The sequence below is a fragment of the Diabrotica virgifera genome, chromosome 7 (genome assembly GCF_917563875.1).
Source record: "Diabrotica virgifera virgifera chromosome 7, PGI_DIABVI_V3a".
NCBI lineage: Eukaryota > Metazoa > Arthropoda > Insecta > Coleoptera > Chrysomelidae > Diabrotica > Diabrotica virgifera.
Genome location: NC_065449.1, coordinates 95,163,731 through 95,183,287, shown reverse-complemented (window position 1 = coordinate 95,183,287; position 19,557 = coordinate 95,163,731). Strand labels below are relative to the sequence as shown.

At 33.6% G+C, this 19,557-nt stretch overlaps 1 protein-coding gene across 1 annotated transcript in view; it reads right to left on the bottom strand.

Annotated features, from left to right (window-relative positions):
• The window catches only part of LOC126887848 (exocyst complex component 7), a 92,408-nt gene that overhangs the window by 58,558 nt on the left and 14,293 nt on the right, over positions 1 to 19,557 (bottom strand). The window lies entirely within an intron of this gene.

The following is a 19,557-nucleotide window of genomic DNA, read 5'->3' as shown; positions in this document are numbered from 1 at the left end:
CGATTCACACGATTTAAAACATATTTATAGAACAATAATAATTTAATAACCGTATAAACATCTGCTAAAATACGAAAGATAAACAAAGCAATAATTATAGGAATGAAAACTTTGTTGATAATTAGTTTTATGACGGAATGTTTAATAAAAGGAAATGTAAAACAACACGTGTATTACTAATTATATGCACTTAGATAAATTTCATTCTAAAATAAACTGCTTCACGAAATTGACAGAACGGTAAATTCAAAAGTTCTCTTTTGATGTATATATTTAATTACTGTTATTCTCATCTTCTACAATTTTCTGAAAGAAAGTTTTACCTATCACATAGGTAAAGGTTTGATATAATCGTTCGTGTTTTCAATGCTTTGAAGATGTATGATTAGGTATGGGGACTTCGTATGGGCAGAGGACATAAAGTTTTCCAATCACATATAAAATCGATATTGGAAAATTCTTGACAATACTTTACATGTATGAGCTGAAAATCTTAGCTTGATGACCTTCATTGTATTTGGCAAAATTATTTTAGAATATAATTAATTTGGAATTCTGGAGAATAACATAGCAGCACGTGTATTAGCAAAATTATTTTAGAATATAATTAATTTAGAAATCTGGAGAATAACAGCAGCACGTGGATTACACGCACGATATACGAGATTGTAAACAAAGTATCCTTACAAATTTTTACCGGTTTAAAATAATAGATAAATATTTTCAACACAATGTTGCAACTTAAAATATTGACAATATTGCAAACTACATCTTCTTATAGATTAGACTACAGACTGCAGACTATATCTTCTGTTATGGATGAAGTTATTAAAAAGTGTTGGAAAAAAACTAAAAAATGCGCTGTAGGGTATAGAAATTTGCAGCAAATAAAAATTGAAGCCTGTGCATTTGCTGATGACATTGTATTAGTTGCAAGAACTGAAAAGGCTCTCGCATATAACATAAGAATCTGGGCCGAAGAACTAAAAAACTACAACTTAATAATAAATATGGAGAAAACTAAAGTAATGACAATAGCCAACAAAGAAGCAACTGTAAATATTGAAATCGAAGGGCAAAAAATCGAGCAAGTAGACCTCTTTAAGTATTTGGGAATAATGTTAAACAACAAAGGTACACAAGAAGATGAACTTGGAAACAGAATAAAATTGGCAACGAGAACTTATTATTCACTGTATAAAAATTTCCTAAACAAAAAAGAAATATCGAGAAAAACCAAAATGACAGTATATAAAACCGTATACATATAAGCCAATTACAATATATGGGGCAGAAAACTGGGCACTCAATGACAGACAAAGAAAAAGATTACAAGCTACAGAAATGAGATACTTAAGAAAAGTGGTGGGAGCAAGAAGATTAGACAAAAGAAGAAACGAAGATATAAGACATGAATTAAAGGTAAAATCGCTCAACGAAAAAGTTGAAGAAAAGAAGTTAAAACGGGCTGGACACATGATAAGAATGAGTGGCGACAGACAAGTGAAAATGACATGGGAGGCCAAAGCAGTAGGTAAAAGCAGGAGGGGCAGACCAAGGAAAAGCTGGAACACTAGTGTAAACGAAATACTTAAGAAAAGAGGAACATCGTGGCAAGAAGCAAAAGTTTTAGCAGCAGATAGGAAGAAGTGGCATAAATTTGCAGAGAGTATTATATAAAGGAGGAATCCTCGACACCTAATGGTATAAGAGGCAATCGATTATGTATGTATGTATGTATTCTCATCTTCTACAATTTTCTGAAAGAAAGTTTTACCTATCACATAGGTAAAGGTTTGATATAATCGTTCGTGTTTTTAATGCTTTGAAGATGTATGATTAGGTATGGGGACTTCGTATGGGCAGAGGACACAAAGTCTTCCAATCACATATAAAATCGATATTGGAAAATTCTTGACAATACTTTACATGTATGAGCTGAAAATCTTAGCTTGATGACCTTCATTGTATTTGGCAAAATTATTTTAGAATATAATGAATTTGGAATTCTAGAGAATAACATAGCAGCACCTGTATTAGCAAAATTATTTTTTCTACGAGCGTGCCAAAATGTCTACTTTCGCGCACGCAGTTTAGTTTAGAAAGTTTCACTTTTCCGCACGCGTGTTACTTTTCCGCACGCGGTTTTTACTTTTCCGCACGCGTGTTAATTTAGATATGTTAATATGGCCTTAAAGTAATTATAATACATGCAATAAACTAATATTTAGATATTATTTACTAATTTATTTCAAATATATCTTATTGTGTTCCTGTTTTAATGAAATTAACGCGACAATTCGATGAAATAAAATTATTTTGGCATAATATTCGAAAGTCAAATCGGTAGACAATAACAGTCGTTTTGAATCATAGTCATGGAAACCAAGATCGTCGTCATGCTAACTAATTATATTGAAAGTTTGGTTTTGACAACCTTGTCAAAGAATTAATTTGTGTATGTATTTTCATATTAATTAAATTAATTGATTAAGATTTGGTAATTTTTTAAAGACTCTTAGAAAAAATATTGTTCCTAACTCTGGCAGAAAGTCTCTTTTCCGCACTCGACTGCTTGCCGAACTCCCGCTTCGCGTCGTTCGGCAAACTGCAGTCGCGTGCGGAAAATAATGACTTTCTGCACTTGTTAGGAAAATAACTATAGAATATAATTAATTTAGAAATCTGGAGAATAACATAGCAGCACGTGGATTACACGCACGATATACGAGATTGGAAACAAAGTATCCTTACAATTTTTTACCGGTTTAAAATAATAGATAAATATTTTCAACACAATGTTGTAACTTAAAATATTGACAATATTGCAAACTACATCTTCTTATAGATTAGTTAAAAGCTTAGCAAACGAGGTATTGAAAAACTTTCTTTACCACCCCATCACGCAGTGGTTTCAAAGCTGAACTGAAAACGTGGTCATGAGGTAAACTAAAAACTTCCTATCTAAGGATTTTCATGTTTACAGTTGTTTTCTCATACTATCGTAGAGTCGTAATACGTAGGTATACGGATCAGACCGGATTTATTCTTATTCATAGCTCAGGGCAACTGAGTCATGTACTACGTTATTTTGGCCGGCAGTTAAAGTGAAAAAGAACGTGTATATTGACAACGCTGTAAAACGTTTTGTAGTTTATCAATTTTATCGCTGTAAAGCAGATTCTTCCTTTTCAAGCATGTATAAATGTAAGATATAAGTTGACTTAACATTTGATAACAATCAATGCATAAAATTTGTTTATGAATAAACAGTAAAAATATACTTGAAATAATCAAAGAAAATACAGAAACACATTGGTTTATGAATTGTGAAATTACGCATATTAGATGATTCTGAGGGTTGTTGAGCATGTATTAGCGGTTTTACGTAAGTAATAGGTTCTGAATATTGTACTTCAAAAAGAAGTTGTATTCCTAATAATCGATTTCAAAAGTCCCTCGTAATATAGAATTTAAAAAAATATGCGTTTAAAATAAAATTTTCGAATTTCTTTCAGTCATATTGGATCCGCCATTTTGTTTTTCAAAAAAATGTTAGATTTGTAATCAGCGACCTTATAATTCGGAAATAGTTTGGAAATAGTTATTTATGATATAAGTGTTAAAGTACAATCTTAAGACACGCATGTGAAGGTTTGCAGAATGAGCGAAGCGAATTCTGCAATTCACACGAGTGCCTTAAAAATGTACTTTTAACATGCATATCATACAATATTTTTTCTACAAGCGTGTTAAAAATGAAATAATACAGTTTAAATTTTAAAAAACCTTTAATACATTGAACGGAGATTTAAATTGCATCGTATACTACGGACCTTAGCAACCATTGTTGACTTAATTGTTTACGGAAGTTTTGAAGCATCTGTCAGACGTCTGTTAGTTTTTTAAAACGCGGTTGTGAATTTTTCGTTAAAATGCAAGAAAATATCGTAGAAAAAGATCAATTTCAAGATATAGAGGTAGCGGCCAGTCGAGCTATCCTGGATTTGTTGCCGAATCCAGAATGCAATATGATATCGCTTATAATAAGTTTGAAAAATGGTGTAAGCGAAAGGCGTTTCTGGGAAATATACTGAAAATATATTGTGGCCTCAACTTCGACTGGAAATTCAGTTATTTCTACTCATTCCGCCCTAACCATGGAAAATGGTAAAACTGCTGTGCAAGAAATTCATTTTTCAAATTGCGCAAATTGTACTATTAATATTAATGTCAATAAATGAAATATAATATTTTGACGTTTTCTTTCAAAATTTGACATTTCACTTTTAACTGCAGTGCCTTAAAAATTTTAAAGCACCCAGTGCTTTGAAATGACTTTTTAAGCTTCCTATGGAGTGCTAAAAATTGCATTTTTAACACGTTTGTAAAAAAAATATTTTTCTACGGCCCTGCTAAAACAGCCACTTTCCCGCACGGCGTGCGGGAAAGTAGACTACCTTGTAATATGGCATTATAATATAATAGAATACATGCAATAATATTATATTATTCAACGAGCATGTAATGATGGCTATTACTCACGATGATGAAGTTTGCGACACGAGCCGTAGACGAGTGTCGTAATTCATCAGAGTGAGTAATAGCCATTACATGCAAGTAGAATACTATAGTTTTTCTACGACCTTTTTTTATTTTAATTAGTAAAAAATTTAATTATCAACTACTCGAGATTTAAATTTAATAATTTAGGGGTAAATACATAAATGCTATTTACCCCTAGTACGTGGCTGAATAATTGGTTACCTACTATTACCAAATTATTATTTATTGTAAAAATACAACAGTTCTATTCGTTTCCGAAAAATTATAAGCTTAAATTTGTACCTACTGTCAATTAATCTAATAAATAGGAAATGGCTGTTGTCGGTAGACGTATTTCAATAGTTATAATGTATATTTACATTTCACTATATATAATATAACTATACATAATATGTTATAACATGTTTAACACAATATAACTTGAAAAATAAACACAATATTAGTTATAAATTCCAATTAACATAAACAAAATAAGCTAATGTCATTGTCACTAAAATAAATGATAAACGTCAAATTTTTTAGTGAACAAAATATAAACGTAAAAAATGTACTGACATTGTTACAGTTAAAATTGCTTTAAAAATTTTTCGAAGTTAATTATTGATAATTATACATAAATTACAATAATTATTGTATTAAATAAACAACTTTAAGTAATTTTATTTGCAGTTTATATACGACTAATATTAAAAGTGGCATGCGTCACTTAAATCTAACTTCAGCCCGTGAATAATGACCCGTGAGTAACTTCAGCCCGTGAGTAATGAATTATTACTCACGGGTACAGTAATGGGTGCTATGTATAGTATATACAGAGTATCTATGAAAAAATAGCGAATAATGAGCATGTTATTAAACGCAGTGGCGTAGCGTGGGTGTCGGCCGCCCGGGGCGGAAGACAGTTTTGCCGCCCTCTTATTTAGGTATTTCAATTTATTGTATACTATACATTACATACATTAATTATAGAGAACTTTTCGGCGAGAACAGTCATCATTATTTTGCGTTTTACATGTTGGATTAAATAAAAAAGTTTTACAATCACGTTTATTAATAAAAAATTTCTTTTACTTTAACCAATTAGATACACTGATATAACTTAGGTACCTATCACTTAAGATTAGGTACCTACACCTTGACGATCGACAAAATTAAATAAAATCAATTTTTAATTAGAATTATAAAGATACAATAATGTTATATTTTTATTTTTATTGAAAGTAATATGAGTATTTGTTAGAGTTAAAAACAAAACCTCCATCTTCAATTAAAAATTTATACGTCTACTTTTTTAAGAGCAAAGTCTATCGTCAATATTGCACCGTCAATGTCTATCGGATCACACACTTCTTGTTCAATAGACAAAATAGCCAAATTAGTTAGTCTTAGAGTACTCATTGTCTCATTAAATAATTTTTAATAAATGTCAATTTTGAAAAACTCATCTCACAGCTGGCATTGCTTATAGCAACTGGGAAAAATATTCGGAACATTATTAAAATATTGGGCAGAGTATCTTCCAGCTTCGATTTAACAATAAATTAAAATAATTCAAGTGAGTCTGCATTAATCAATTTCGTTGCCTGTAGCAGCAACGAAAGTCCGCAGTCGAAGTTTTTCCAGCTTGAAACCCTGCTCGTCAATTTCGTCAGATGCGTAGTCTAGGTCTAGGTTACATTCAGTGTTGTCTAATAATATAGCCGGCGTTAGATAAACAAACTTATGCGTTGAATTCTGTAGCTGTTGAGAACACTCACGAATTTCTACAATAACTCTATCTAACGAAGAAAACAGCTTTCGTCTCTACTCATTTTCACAAGATAAGTTAGCACCTCTAGTTCCGTCATTAAAAATATGTTTTCTTGTTATGCGCCTCCGAGGTTTTATGGAAATTCCAAGTTCTTCACACATATTTTTGCATAACCTACAGCGCCATTTGCCCATTCCTCTGTTTTCTCTGTCAATATCATCTGCAAATCATTTACTTTCTGAGCCTACAATCTTATGTCAAGTCCCCTTGTTTGTATCATTTTGTGATCATTTTGTCCCCTTGTTTTGTGCATCATTCACTTCATGTAGCACAGATTACCACAGACCCAAAAAACAAAGAAAGGAAAAAGACTGCATCGAAACTAGTAAACCACCTGCATCTGTTAGTCCTGTCGCCAGGGGGGGTACAACGGCCTTCTTAATTCAGATGGACTTACCCAAGTTTTTTTTATGTATTTTGACCCGTAGAACACGAATTTTTTGGGTAACAGTTGATCCGGATGTCGATAAGATTGTTATAAACAAAGAAGTTGAGGAATTACATAACAGCGATTTCTCGCAAAACAAAACATTTTTTTGTATTTTTTGGGTCATTCTAACCAAAAAATGTTCCTACAAGTTTTTTCGTAGGATGCATAGTTTTCGAGATAAACGCGGTTGAACTTTCAAAAAATCGAAAAATTGCAATTTTTGAACCCGAATAACGTTTGAATAAAAAATAAAATAGCAATTCTGCTTACCGCCTTTAAAAGTTTAAGTAAAATTATATCTGTTTTGAATATTTGCATTGCTAAAAATTTATTTCTTGATTGTTAAAAAAAGCTGTAAACACATAGTGTTTCCCGTGCCTAATACATGCGTTTTAATGCATGCTACTTAGAAATAGCCCCGATTGCACTTTTACCTCCTCTACGTACTCGTTCGATTTTAAATGAGAAATTATTGAAACATCACTCAAGCACTAGGTGTATATAGCTTTGTTTTAACAATAATATAATACATTTTTAGCAATACAAATAATTTAAACCGATATAATTTGACTTGAACTTTCAAATGCGGTAAGCAGAATTGCTATTTTATTTTTTAATCAAAAGTTTTTCGGGTTCAAAAATTCCAATTTTTCGATTTTTTGAAAGTTCAACCGCGTTTATCTCGAAAACTATGCATCCTACGAAAAAATTTGTAGGAACATTTTTTGGTTAGAATGGCCCAAAAAATACAAAAAAATGTTTTGTTTTGCGAGAAATCGCTGTTATGTGATTCCTCAACTTCTTGGTTTATAACAATCTTACCGACATCCGGATCAACTGTTACCCAAAAAATTCGTGTTCTACAGGTCAAAATACATAAAAAAAACTTGGGTAAGTCCATCTGAATACAGGAGGCCGTTGTACCCCCCCTGGCGACAGGACTATGTCTTGTGTTTAAGCTTTCACCTGCCTCTGTCAGTTTTTCCAAAGTCGACGAGAATGTCTTTGTAATGATGCCATGTCACATTTATGGCATCGCCTCTTGCACTCCACCGTGTGTCTTGAATCCCTCTTTTGCCTGTAGCTGCTATCAGAACTTCCCAACGATGTGTCGATAAGGAAAAAAAAAGAATAGCAACGTTCTAAACTGCCGAAAAAATCTGTGCTGACTGTTAGCCATAAACGGGGAATTTCCACAAGACAGTATAGACGTGCGTTGTTGCCAGTCGCTACAAAATATCATTCAAAGAAAAGGAATTCCCCGAATTCGTCACAAAATAAGTAATGAAAAATTTCGTGCTTCTTTCAATCGGTCCAAATTTGTAGATGCGATAAAAATATAAAATGGTTCAAATATTTACAAAATATTTTTATTGTCTATTGTTAAATTTTGCCGCTCCCTAAAAAGTGCCGCCCGGGGCGAACCGCCCCTGCCGCCCCTACTACGCTACGCCACTGATTAAACGGTCGTAGAAAAACTAATATTTAGATATTATTTACTAATTTATTTCAAATTTATCTTATTGTGTTCATGTTTTAATGAAATTAACGCGATAATTCGATGAAATAAAATTATTTTGACATAATATTCAAAAGTCAAATCAGTAGACAATAACAATGGTTTTGAATCGTCGTCATGGTAACCAATTATATTGAATGTTTGGTTTTGACAACCTTGTCAAAGAATTAATTTGTGTATTTTCACTCCTAAAAAAATTGATATAACTCTATTTGTTGTGGCTTTTTTCCAAACGTACGGCTCTAGAAAAAATATTGTTCCTAACTCATGCGGAAAGTGTCTTCCCGCACTCGACTGCTTGCCCGAACTCCGCTATCGCGTCGTTCGGGTCAGCGGCAGTCTCGTGCGGGAAAGTATCACTTTCCGCTTCCGCACTAGTTAGGAAAATAACTACCTATTCGTTTTGATTGATATTTTCAATTTCTTTAGGAAGAAGCGATTGGTGTGTTGTGTAACAGAAAAATTCCAATGAAGCTGAAGGGAAAATTCTATAAAACAGCCATAAGGCCGGCTATGATGTACGGGACTGAATGTTGGGCAGTGAATAAGAAAGAGGAACAACGAATGCATGTGGCGGAAATGAGAATGCTTAGATGGATGAGTGGAGTGACAAAGAAGGATAAAATTAGAAATGAGTATATTAGGGGAAGTCTAGGTGTGGCACCAATTGATGCCAAAATGAGAGGGCATAAGTTAAGATGGTTTGGTCACGTTCAACGTCGAGATGTTAATCACCCAATACGAAGAATATCTGAAGTGCAGATTCCTGGAAGGAGTAGAAGACCAAAGAAGACCTGGGGGGAGACGATAAGGCAGGACATGTTGGTAAACTGGATTGACATTGATGTGACCCAAGATAGAATTGTGTGGAGAAATGCAATTAGGGAAGCCGACCCCGCATAGGGATAAGGCAAAGAGAATGATGATGATGAACATTTTTGATACTTCGGTACTCTAACCTTATAATCGACTGTTAAGAGGGCTGTTTCACCATTTTTACTGAATGTACTTACTGGGATATTGAATTCTACCATAATTTTGTATAGTGCATTTCTTTCTCCTCTATCATAAGCACATCTAAATTTACAAACAGATCAAGAACATAAATTCCATAATCATATGTTTTTCCGAAGCTTGTCTTTAGAAGGAAATATTTGATGGAACGTTGACTTTTCTTTGCGAAACCCATACTTGTACGATAGGTTGTCTTTTTAGTTCTGCATATAGCCATAAAAACAAAAGAAATATAGACTTTATGACTATAACGAAAGTACTTTATAACTTTTCAAAATATGTCCCACCAAGATCGATACACTTTTGTGATATTCAAACCAATTGGTAAAACAGATATTTCAGTCTTCTGTTGACACCTGCAAAATGGCTGTTTTAAAGGCATCGATGGCTTCTGGCGACTGGAATCGCCGCCCACGCATTGAATTCTTGATCTTTGGGAACGTAAAGAAGTCATTGGCACTTAGGTCGGGGCTATACGGTGGATGGTTTAACAATTCGATGTTTTGAAGCTCCAAAAACTCTATTGTTTTTGGGCAGTGTGAGCACTTGCATTGTCCTGATGTAGGATGAATTCGCCGTTGTGTGTTGCTTTGTCGGAGTTTGGCGATACCTTCTGGTAAACAAACGGTTATACACCAATCAGAACTAACTGTTCTTCGACCTTCTAAAGCAATTGTGGCCACATGACCAGATTTTGACACAAAAGCTGCGACCATTTTCTTTGACACACTTCTAGGACGGATCACTTTTGTTGGTTTTTTCTCATCTTGAAACACCCACACAGCTGATTAGCGTTTATTTTCCTGTTGGTATGAGTAAATCCAAGATTCATTGTGACTAACAATACTATGAATGTTTTTTGAGCTTTCTTTATTGAACCGTTTCAATGTTTTTCGACACCAATTGACGCGAACCGCTTTTTGCTCTTCTCTAAGCAAATGAGGGATCCAACGGCAATCCAACTTCCTAACACCCAGTTCTTTAAGTAGGATCTTTTGGATCGAGGTCTTTGAAATGCCCAATGATGCCTCTTTCTCCAGGTACGTTACACGGCGGTCATCTTTAATTACTTGACGAACCGCATCAATATTTTGCTGCGTGTCTGATGTTTTGGGTGGACCTGGCCTGGATTCGTCGCTGATACTGGAGCGACCACGTTGAAATTCGCAATACCAGCGGGAAACAGTTGACTGGTGTGATGCTTCATTCCCAAACACAGAAACCATTTCAGCAAGACATTGCTGTTGGGATAATCCTCTCCGAAAATTGTAAAAAATTATTGCTCGAAAATGTTCTCGGCTAAGATCCATTTTTCGACCAAAAATTCACTGTATCTACACGACTCGTTGTATGGCAATGAAACTCTCGATTTATGTCAACAAAAGATTGAGGTTACGTTTATGTCGGAAGGTTTTATTGGTGACGCCCCCTAAGCTGCTATATGCAAAACTAAAAAGACAAGCCACGTATTTCTATTATGTTTTCACAATATCCCAATAGTCGATGGTAAAGAATGTAGGTCAATATTTTGTAGGTCACATTTACGAGGGTAATTCCTCTGTAGGTGTCACATATTGTTTGATCTCCTTTCTCGTGAATAGGACAAATATACCTACGTTCCAATCTTCTGGTTGTTTTACCTACTTCCAAATCAGTTCTATCAGCCTACAAATATTTTATGCCACATTTTTTACGTCATGTGCTAAAAGTTCTGGAGCTCAGGAGCTGTGATTTCTTTAAATTTTCTATTTATTTATTGACTTCTTTCTCTGTTGGGATGTTATCTTTTTCTCTTTCATGTACAATATCTTCGAACTGGATTTCAATTTCTTGCAACCCTATCTCATTTCTTATATTTAGTCTCTCTTCAAAATTGTCTGCCTATTTTTTTAGTATCTGGTCTTTATTACCAATAATCTCCCAATAATATGATACCTATTATACACGCATCGTCATCCTGTGTTACCAGTCTGATGTTGCTTTCCACTCACTTCAGTTACCACCTCTTCCAATATGGTTCTACACTGGCCACTGGCTCCAACCGTTGTTGTTAACATGTTAACATCTTCAATACCATCTGTACAGTCCTCTAGCTTACTTTCGAGGCTTTCCTCAAATTTATTAGCTGTCTCAGGGTTTTATAACGCTTCTACGGTAAACATTTCTTCTTTAACTCATCTGACTTTCCTTGCATTGGAGATTCTAGCTCTAGTTTTTGTTTGGACTAGGTAGTGGTCCGTCTCTGTTTGCCCCGCGTCTTGCTCATATGAGTCATACGTCTATCAAGTTACTGAATTGTCTTGCGTCGACCACCTGGTCGATTTGATTTACTGTATTCCCATCAAGGCTTCTCCATGCTCCTTTATCTTCTTCTTCTTCTTCCTCTTTATAAGCAATTCTGTTTGTGTATTGGCGGATTGATACCTCTATGGAAGGTTGTCACTCCATCTTTTGCGCGGTCGGCAAATACTTCTTCTGCCGATTGGTGATTTATCTCTTGCTATTTTGACCACACGTGTCTCCCCCATTCTGGTTATGTGGTTGTTCCATTCTTTTTTCTATTTAATGTCCATTCGTTTATATACTGTACGTTACATTGTCTTCTGATATCTTCACTCCTCTTTCGATCTCTCAGTGTATTTCCTGTAATTTTTCTCAGTACTCTCATCTGCAGTTTCCAGTAGTCTCTGAGTTGTGGCTGTATCGGGTCTTGTTTCTGATGCATATGTCATTATTGGTCTTACACTGGCTTTATAAATTCTTGACTTCATATCAGTGTTAATATGTCGGTTTCGCCATATAGTGTTATTAAGGCATCCTGCCAGTCTGCTTGCTTTTTGTACTTTTTGTACTTGATTTCTCACTTCTTTGTCCAGGTCTCCGTAACTTGACAATGTAATTCCAAGGTATTTTTCTTCCATTACTTGTTCAATACTGATACCATCAATTTATATTTTACATCTGATTGGTTCTTTACTGATTAATTACTATTGTTTTGGTTTTCTGAGATGAAATTGTCATATTGAATTCTTTTGCTCTTATGTTAAATCTGTGGACTAATCTTTGCAGACTATCTTCATCTTGGGCTATCAATATTCTTTGTTTCCCATTCTATATCCTCTTCCTTTGTTGACGTTTTTGATGATTTCATTCATGATTAAATTAAAGAGCATAGGACTCAATGAGTCTCCCTGTCTTATTCCGCTGCCTATATTTATAGGGTCTGTAAGTTGTCCATCTATTCTGACTTCCATTTTGTTGTTTTGGTAGATGTTTTCAATAGTTTTTATGATATCTAGAGGGACTTTATTATACAGAAGATGGATTACATCTTTGAGTCTTACTCTGTCAAATGCTTTCTTCAAGTCAATCAGACATAGAAATGCTGGTCTATTATACTCTAGTGATTTCTCAGTAATTTGCTTTATAACGAATATTGCATCTGTACACGATCTTCCAGTACGAAAACCCTGTTGTTCATCTGCTAAACTTATCCTCTGATTCAGTAGGTCTTATAAAATTTTAGTTGTAAGTTTTAGGGTAGTATCATATATATATATATATATATATATATATATATATATATATATATATATATATATATATATATATATATATATATATATATGATATAGTCCTTTTCAAGACCATTTTTCAGTGCGTAACAGTTTTTCGATTTCTCTTTAACGCATTAAATTGTATGTGACAGAAAAAAAGGCACGTCGGTGATTACTTTGGTAATTATTCTAGTTCGGTGATTATTCTAGTTGTCGATAGATGGCGCCATAATAAAAAAAGAATTGTTTATTAAATAAAATAATAATATCAATATAATCTGTACAATTTATAAGACTATACAAATCAAAGAAAATACCATTTTATAAATGCAATAGACACAATTGATTTGTTTTTATTCCAAATTGAAAATAAAATGTGACAACTGTCAGATTTAACTAAAATGTCATGTTAGAATAAATGTCATAAATGTGTCTTATCACGGACTTACCTTTTTTTCTATAATTTGTGACGCACTGAAAAATGGTCATGAAAAGGAGAATACCTCTGTAGTTTTCTGGCTGCTTTTTATCTCTTTTTTTGAATAGTAGAATTGGTTCGCTCGTTCTCCATTCTTCCGATATTTTATTGTGTTTTATGATTTTATTAATTAATGTTGTTAATTGTTCTGTCATTGCTACTCTACAATCTTTCAGTAATTCGTTTGGTATTCCATCCTTACCTGCAGCTTTTCTGTTCTTCAGCTTTTCGAGTGTTTTTCGTACTTCGAAATTCCTTTATATACATATATATTGTGCATAGAGATGAGCTGGCAATTATTATGTTCCTTTTTTGAGCAGGGTGATATGTACTGTCACTGCTCAAAAAATAAATTAATACTACAACGAAAGTGAAGCCATTACAAAAACTTAATTTCCAGACTATTTCTGGAACTGAGCACCAAAGAACCTAAGCTCTTAGGTCGAATAGGGATGACACACTCTGAATCAGTGAATCGTTTACTTTGTCGTTAAAGTATCCAACTAACAGAATTATTTGTGTGCCAACAGAATATCGTCAAAGCATTTCATGAAATTTTATTTATTATCCATCCTATATGACGTCCAGACTGAAAAGTACCATTAAAATATTTTAAGACATGTTTTTTTATTGAATCGGTTGAATACGGTTGACTAAGCTTTCCAAGATATGACCTAAATATATACATGTGTACACAACAAAAACATAGTAAGCGTTGATAGTGACGCAACAGTTGTTATTTAATCATTAAAATTTTACAATTACTCACCCTTATTTTTAAATAAGGATATAAAATGTTTTTTACGTTTTTCCTTCAAATACTACTTAGGATAAGTTCTGTGTAGTATTTGTTTTATAATCCTGAAAATATTATGATTACACTAAGTTATTTTTAAAACTTTCTAATGAGATCCGTTTGTTCGAAAATTCAATATACATTAAGCTGGATGTGTAGTTAAACAAAATATTTATACAATACGTCATCTAGTTTCAATTGTTTTGGCCTCTGTTTGATGGCAAAGAAAAAATAATATTCAATGCTATCCAATATCTAATTAAGATATTATTAAACATTAAATCCAAATTTAACATCTACGTGAAGGATATCAAAAGATGAGAAAGAAGGTCTATTCAGGGCAAGAATAGTAGTAAAAATGTGTTGGAACATGAAAGGAAGCAGTAATACAATTTGGAGGAAGATGGCCACTATGGCCAGTATCATTAGAGATAGGTACTGATATTGGTATTGCTATTGGAAAGAAGTTTGAGAATAAAGAGACTTGGTGGTGGTCAAACGAAGTACAAGAAAAAATAAAAGAGAAGAGGAAGTTACATACACAGTGGAAAGAAAATAGGTCGAATACATATCTCCAAAACTATCATCATCAGCCTCTCTCAATCCACTGCTGGACATAGGCCTCCCCTGTTTGTCTCCAAGTGCTCTATCTTGTGCTTTTTGTATCCAGTTTTTTGTTGTCTTTCGTAAGTCGTCTTGCCATCGTGTTGGTGGTCTTCCTCTGCTACGTTTATCGGCTCTTGGTCTCCATTCAACTAGTTTGCGAGTCCATCTTCCGTCCTTCATTCTGGCAACGTGTCCAGCCCATTTCCACTTTAAGTTACAGCTTCTTTCAATGACGTCTATGACTTTGGTCTTAGCTCGTAGATCTTCGTTTCTAATCCTGTCTCGCAGAGTGGCCCCTATCATTGATCGCTCCATTCTTCTCTGCGCTACTCTTAGTTTTTGTGCGTTTTTCTTTGTGAGCGATAATGTTTCTGCACCATAGGTCATCACCGGTAGCACGCATTGGTCGAAAACTTTTTTCTTCATGTTAGTTGGAATGTCACTCTTAAAAATGTTCCTAAGAGCTCCGTATGCTGCCCATCCTTGTATTATTCTTCTGGATACTTCGGTTGTTTGATTGTCCTTACCTATCTTAATTTCGTGACTCAAATATATATATTTGTCTACCAGTTCTATTTGTTCATTTTGTATTTCAAGGTGTTTACTTGGTACCAAGTTCGTCATATATTTTGTTTTTGTTATATTCATTTTTAAGCCTATTTTATGACATGCTGTACTAAGTTCTTCCAACATTTTCTTTATTTGTCCCAAATCGTCTGCAATCAGGACTATATCGTCTGCGTAGCTTAGGTGGTGTAGCATCTCTCCGTCCACATTTATTCCTTTATCACCCCATTCGAGGGTTCTGATCGCTTTTTCTAGAGCCGATATGAAAAGTTTAGGTGACAACGTATCCCCTTGACGGATACCTCTTTGGATTTTTATTTTGGTTGCTGTTAGTGTGTAGTTGTATCGAGCTTGTCGCATTTTTATATATATTACATATTAGCCTCGAATATCGGCTATCAATGCGGCTCTCGTTTAGTGCTTCTATAACACTGTCGAGTTCTACTGAGTCGAATGCTTTGTGGAAATCTACGAATACTAAAACTAAGGGCTTGTTATATTCTATGGATTTTTCGATGAGGTTGTTTTATTGTTTGGAGGTGATCGTTGGTTCCAAAGTTTGCTCTGAATCCAGCTTGTTCTCTACTTTGATATAGGTCTAATTTCTTGTCTAATCTTGTGGTGATTACTCCCGTGAAAAGTTTATAAAGATGGTTTAACAGACTGATTGGTCGGTAATTTTCCAGATCAGTCTTTTCTCCTTTTTTGTGCAGAAGAATTGTTTTAGCTCTATTCCATTCAGATGGTATGGATTTCTTTGTCAAACATAGATTAAAGAGATCTTTTATTTTTCTCATTAGAGGTTCACCGCCATTCTTTACAGCCTCGATCACTATTCCATCGTCTCCTGGTGATTTATTGGATTTCATTTCATTCATCGCTTGTCTCAAAAACTATACGGTCGCCAAAAAGGAAGCGAAAGTAGCAGTAGCAAAAGCTAAAGCAGATACGTATACAAATCTATAACTTGATACAAGGGAAGGAGAAACAAAGGTATATAAAATAGCCAAATATAGAGCAAAGAAAGCAAAAGATTAGATGTATCAGAGATGGAAAGTAATAACATACTAATTCACTAAAAGGATGTCAAAAAGAAATGGAAAAAGTACTTTGATAGTTTATTAAATGAAGAAATTTACATAAAACCAGTTGAGTTAACGGAGACAACAGCAATGGTCATCAAAATATCAAATGAGGAAATGGTTCAAGCACATCAAACAATAAAGAAAGGAAAAGCGGTTGGACCAGATATTTATGATATTCCTGGGGAAGTGTGGAGAGGATTAGGAGATACAGGAACAAGTTGGCTAACAGGTTTATTTAATTTAATTATGGAAGTTGGACAAATGCCAGACGAATGGAGAATCAGTATATTAGTACCTGTTACAAAAACAAGGGAACAAGGGTTTACAAAAAACACAACAATGTACAAACTACAGGGCTGTAAAACTACTTAGTCACACCATGAAAATATGGGAGAGTAATTGATAGATGGATACGTGAAGAAACCGAAATATTCGATAATCCGTTTGGTTTTAGGCAGGGCAGATCAACAACACATGAAATTTTTATTATAAGGCAGTTTATGGAAAAAATGCAGAAATAAACAAACAAACGCTTATATGATATTTATTGAACTTGAGAAAGCATAGAGTTCCTAGAGCTTCTGTGGTGGACGCTCAATAAGAAAGGAATCCCCGGTGAATATGTAAAGATGGTGAAAACATGTATGAGGGAGTTGTGGGACAGACCGATCAATTCCATGTGAAAGTAGGATTGCACCAAGGCTCGGTGCTTAGTCCTTATTTATTATCATTAGTTTTGGATATCACAGAGAATGGGACTAAATATAAATGTTAAAAAAACCAAATATATGTGTTGCACTAGGTCAAGCAACCCGACACCTACAAGAATAATAATTGACGACCTAGAACTGAAAGTTTCATATACAGTTGAGTCCGGGAATCTTTACCCGTGCGTCATCATTTAAAGCATACGAAATAAATCGATGATGAGTCGAAAATTTAAATTTACTAAACGCAACAGCAAGTGACAGTAAGTGACTTGCTGTTGCGTGTAGTAAATTTCAATTTCCGACTTATCATCGACTTATTTCGTATGCTTTAAATGATGACGCACGGGTAAAGATTGCCGGACTCAACTGTACTTAGGTTCGCTGCTAACTAAAGATAAAAATGTCAGTGAAAAAATTAAAAGAAGAATAGTGCTCGCCAATAAGTGTTACTATGGCTTAAGAAGACAGATGGCCTCAAAAATACCTAGAAAAATTAAATTGACTGTTAGACCAGGGCGGATCTGTAAAAATATTAGTACATTTGGACGTTGAGAGGTGACTCAAATTTTTTTGCAGAAATTGCTTGAAAATAGCTCAAATAATAATATTTGATTTATCCTTCCTCTCAAAAAGGTCCGGAACATTGTTTAAATAATCAAAATGTCAAAAAATGAAGGAAAAATTCGATTTTTTTCTTCGTTTTTTGATTATAACTTTAAAAGTTTTCATTTCCGAGAAAAGTTGTACTGACATAAAAGTTGCATAATTAAATTTCCTACAATATGGAACTAGTTAAAAATTTAAAAAATAGTCACCCTTGTTGCAAAATAGCAATAATTGCGAAAAAACTATACAAAAACAAGTATTCGCATTTTACGTTTTTTCAACCATTTATGCTACACTTAGGACCTTCATGTTTCACCCAGAAAAACTTTATGATACAGTAAAGCAATACTGTAAATTTCATTAAGCTTGGTTCAATAGATTTTGCAAAATAAATTTTACAATCCAGCATTCGCAAAAAAAATTCGTTTTCTTTAAATTGTTACAGGACTGAAAATGAAGCAGATAGCAAGTTGAATTTTTTTTTGCGTATAGAAGTGTACTGTACCTTTTATTTACAATTTGCAAAATTAAAATCGATTAACTGCCACGGCGTCAGGAATTTTTTTAAATAAACATTAATTATTGGTGCTACGCGCAGGACAGCGGATAGTTTGCTCTGATTGGGCATTTCAATGACCTTTGATAATGATTGATACATTTTAATTTTTATTACATTTCGATATAAATAAATAAATTTGTTTATTGCAAAATAAAAACACATACTCTATCCTTTGAAATAACACTTTTTTTAGCAAAAACTTTATTTGTTCATATATTTTAACTTAGAGAATAAAAGTTTATTATTTTTAAACATATGCAATTGTTTAAACAATATTTCACAAACAATAATAAAATTAGTTTGATTTTTGTGGAATTAAAATATTAAAATACAACAAAATATAGAGTAAGAAAATAATATATTAAATAAAGATTAGAAGAAATTTTGATGGAAATCAACTTGTGTGAATCGAACACCGCTGTCCTGCACGCAGCACCAAAAATTAAGGTTTATTTAAAAAATTCCTGACGCCGTGGTAATTATTCGATTTTAATTTTGCAACTTGCAAATGAAAGGTACAGTACACTTCTATAAGCAAAAAAAAATTCAACTTACTATCTGCTTTATTTTCAGTCCTGCAACATTTTTAAAAAATGAATTTTTTTTGCGAAAGCTGGATTTCAAAATTTATTTTGCAAAATCTATTAAACCGATCTTATGAAATTTACAGTGTTGTTTTACTATATCATAAAGTTTTTCTGGGTAAAATATGAAGGTCCTAAGTGTAGCATAAATGGTTGAAAAACGTAAAATGCGAATACTTGTTTTTGTATGGTTTTTTTCGCAAGTATTGCTATTTTGCAACAAGGGTGACTATTTTTTAAATAGTTAACCAATCCAAAAAAAATCGAATTTTTCCTTCATATTTTGACATTTTGATTATTTAAACAATGTTCCAGACCATTTTGAGTGGGAGGATAACTCAAATATTATTATTTGAGTTATTTTTAAGCAATATCTGCAAAAAAATTTGAGTCACCTCTCAACGTCCATCTCAAAACAGATGAGCCCTGGACTATGTCTACAAAACACTAATAAGACCAGTGCTAACATATGGTTCAGAAACTTGATCACTTACACAGAATGACCAAGAACTGCTCAAACGTTTTGAGCGAAAAATCCTAAGACGAATATATGGAGGCATAAGTAGAACAAGGTTTGTGGCGCAGGCCTTACAACTTTGAGTTGTATAGAAGTTTTGGAGAACCTGACGTAAAATTCATTAAGGTAGCACGCCTTAAATGGATAGGTCAT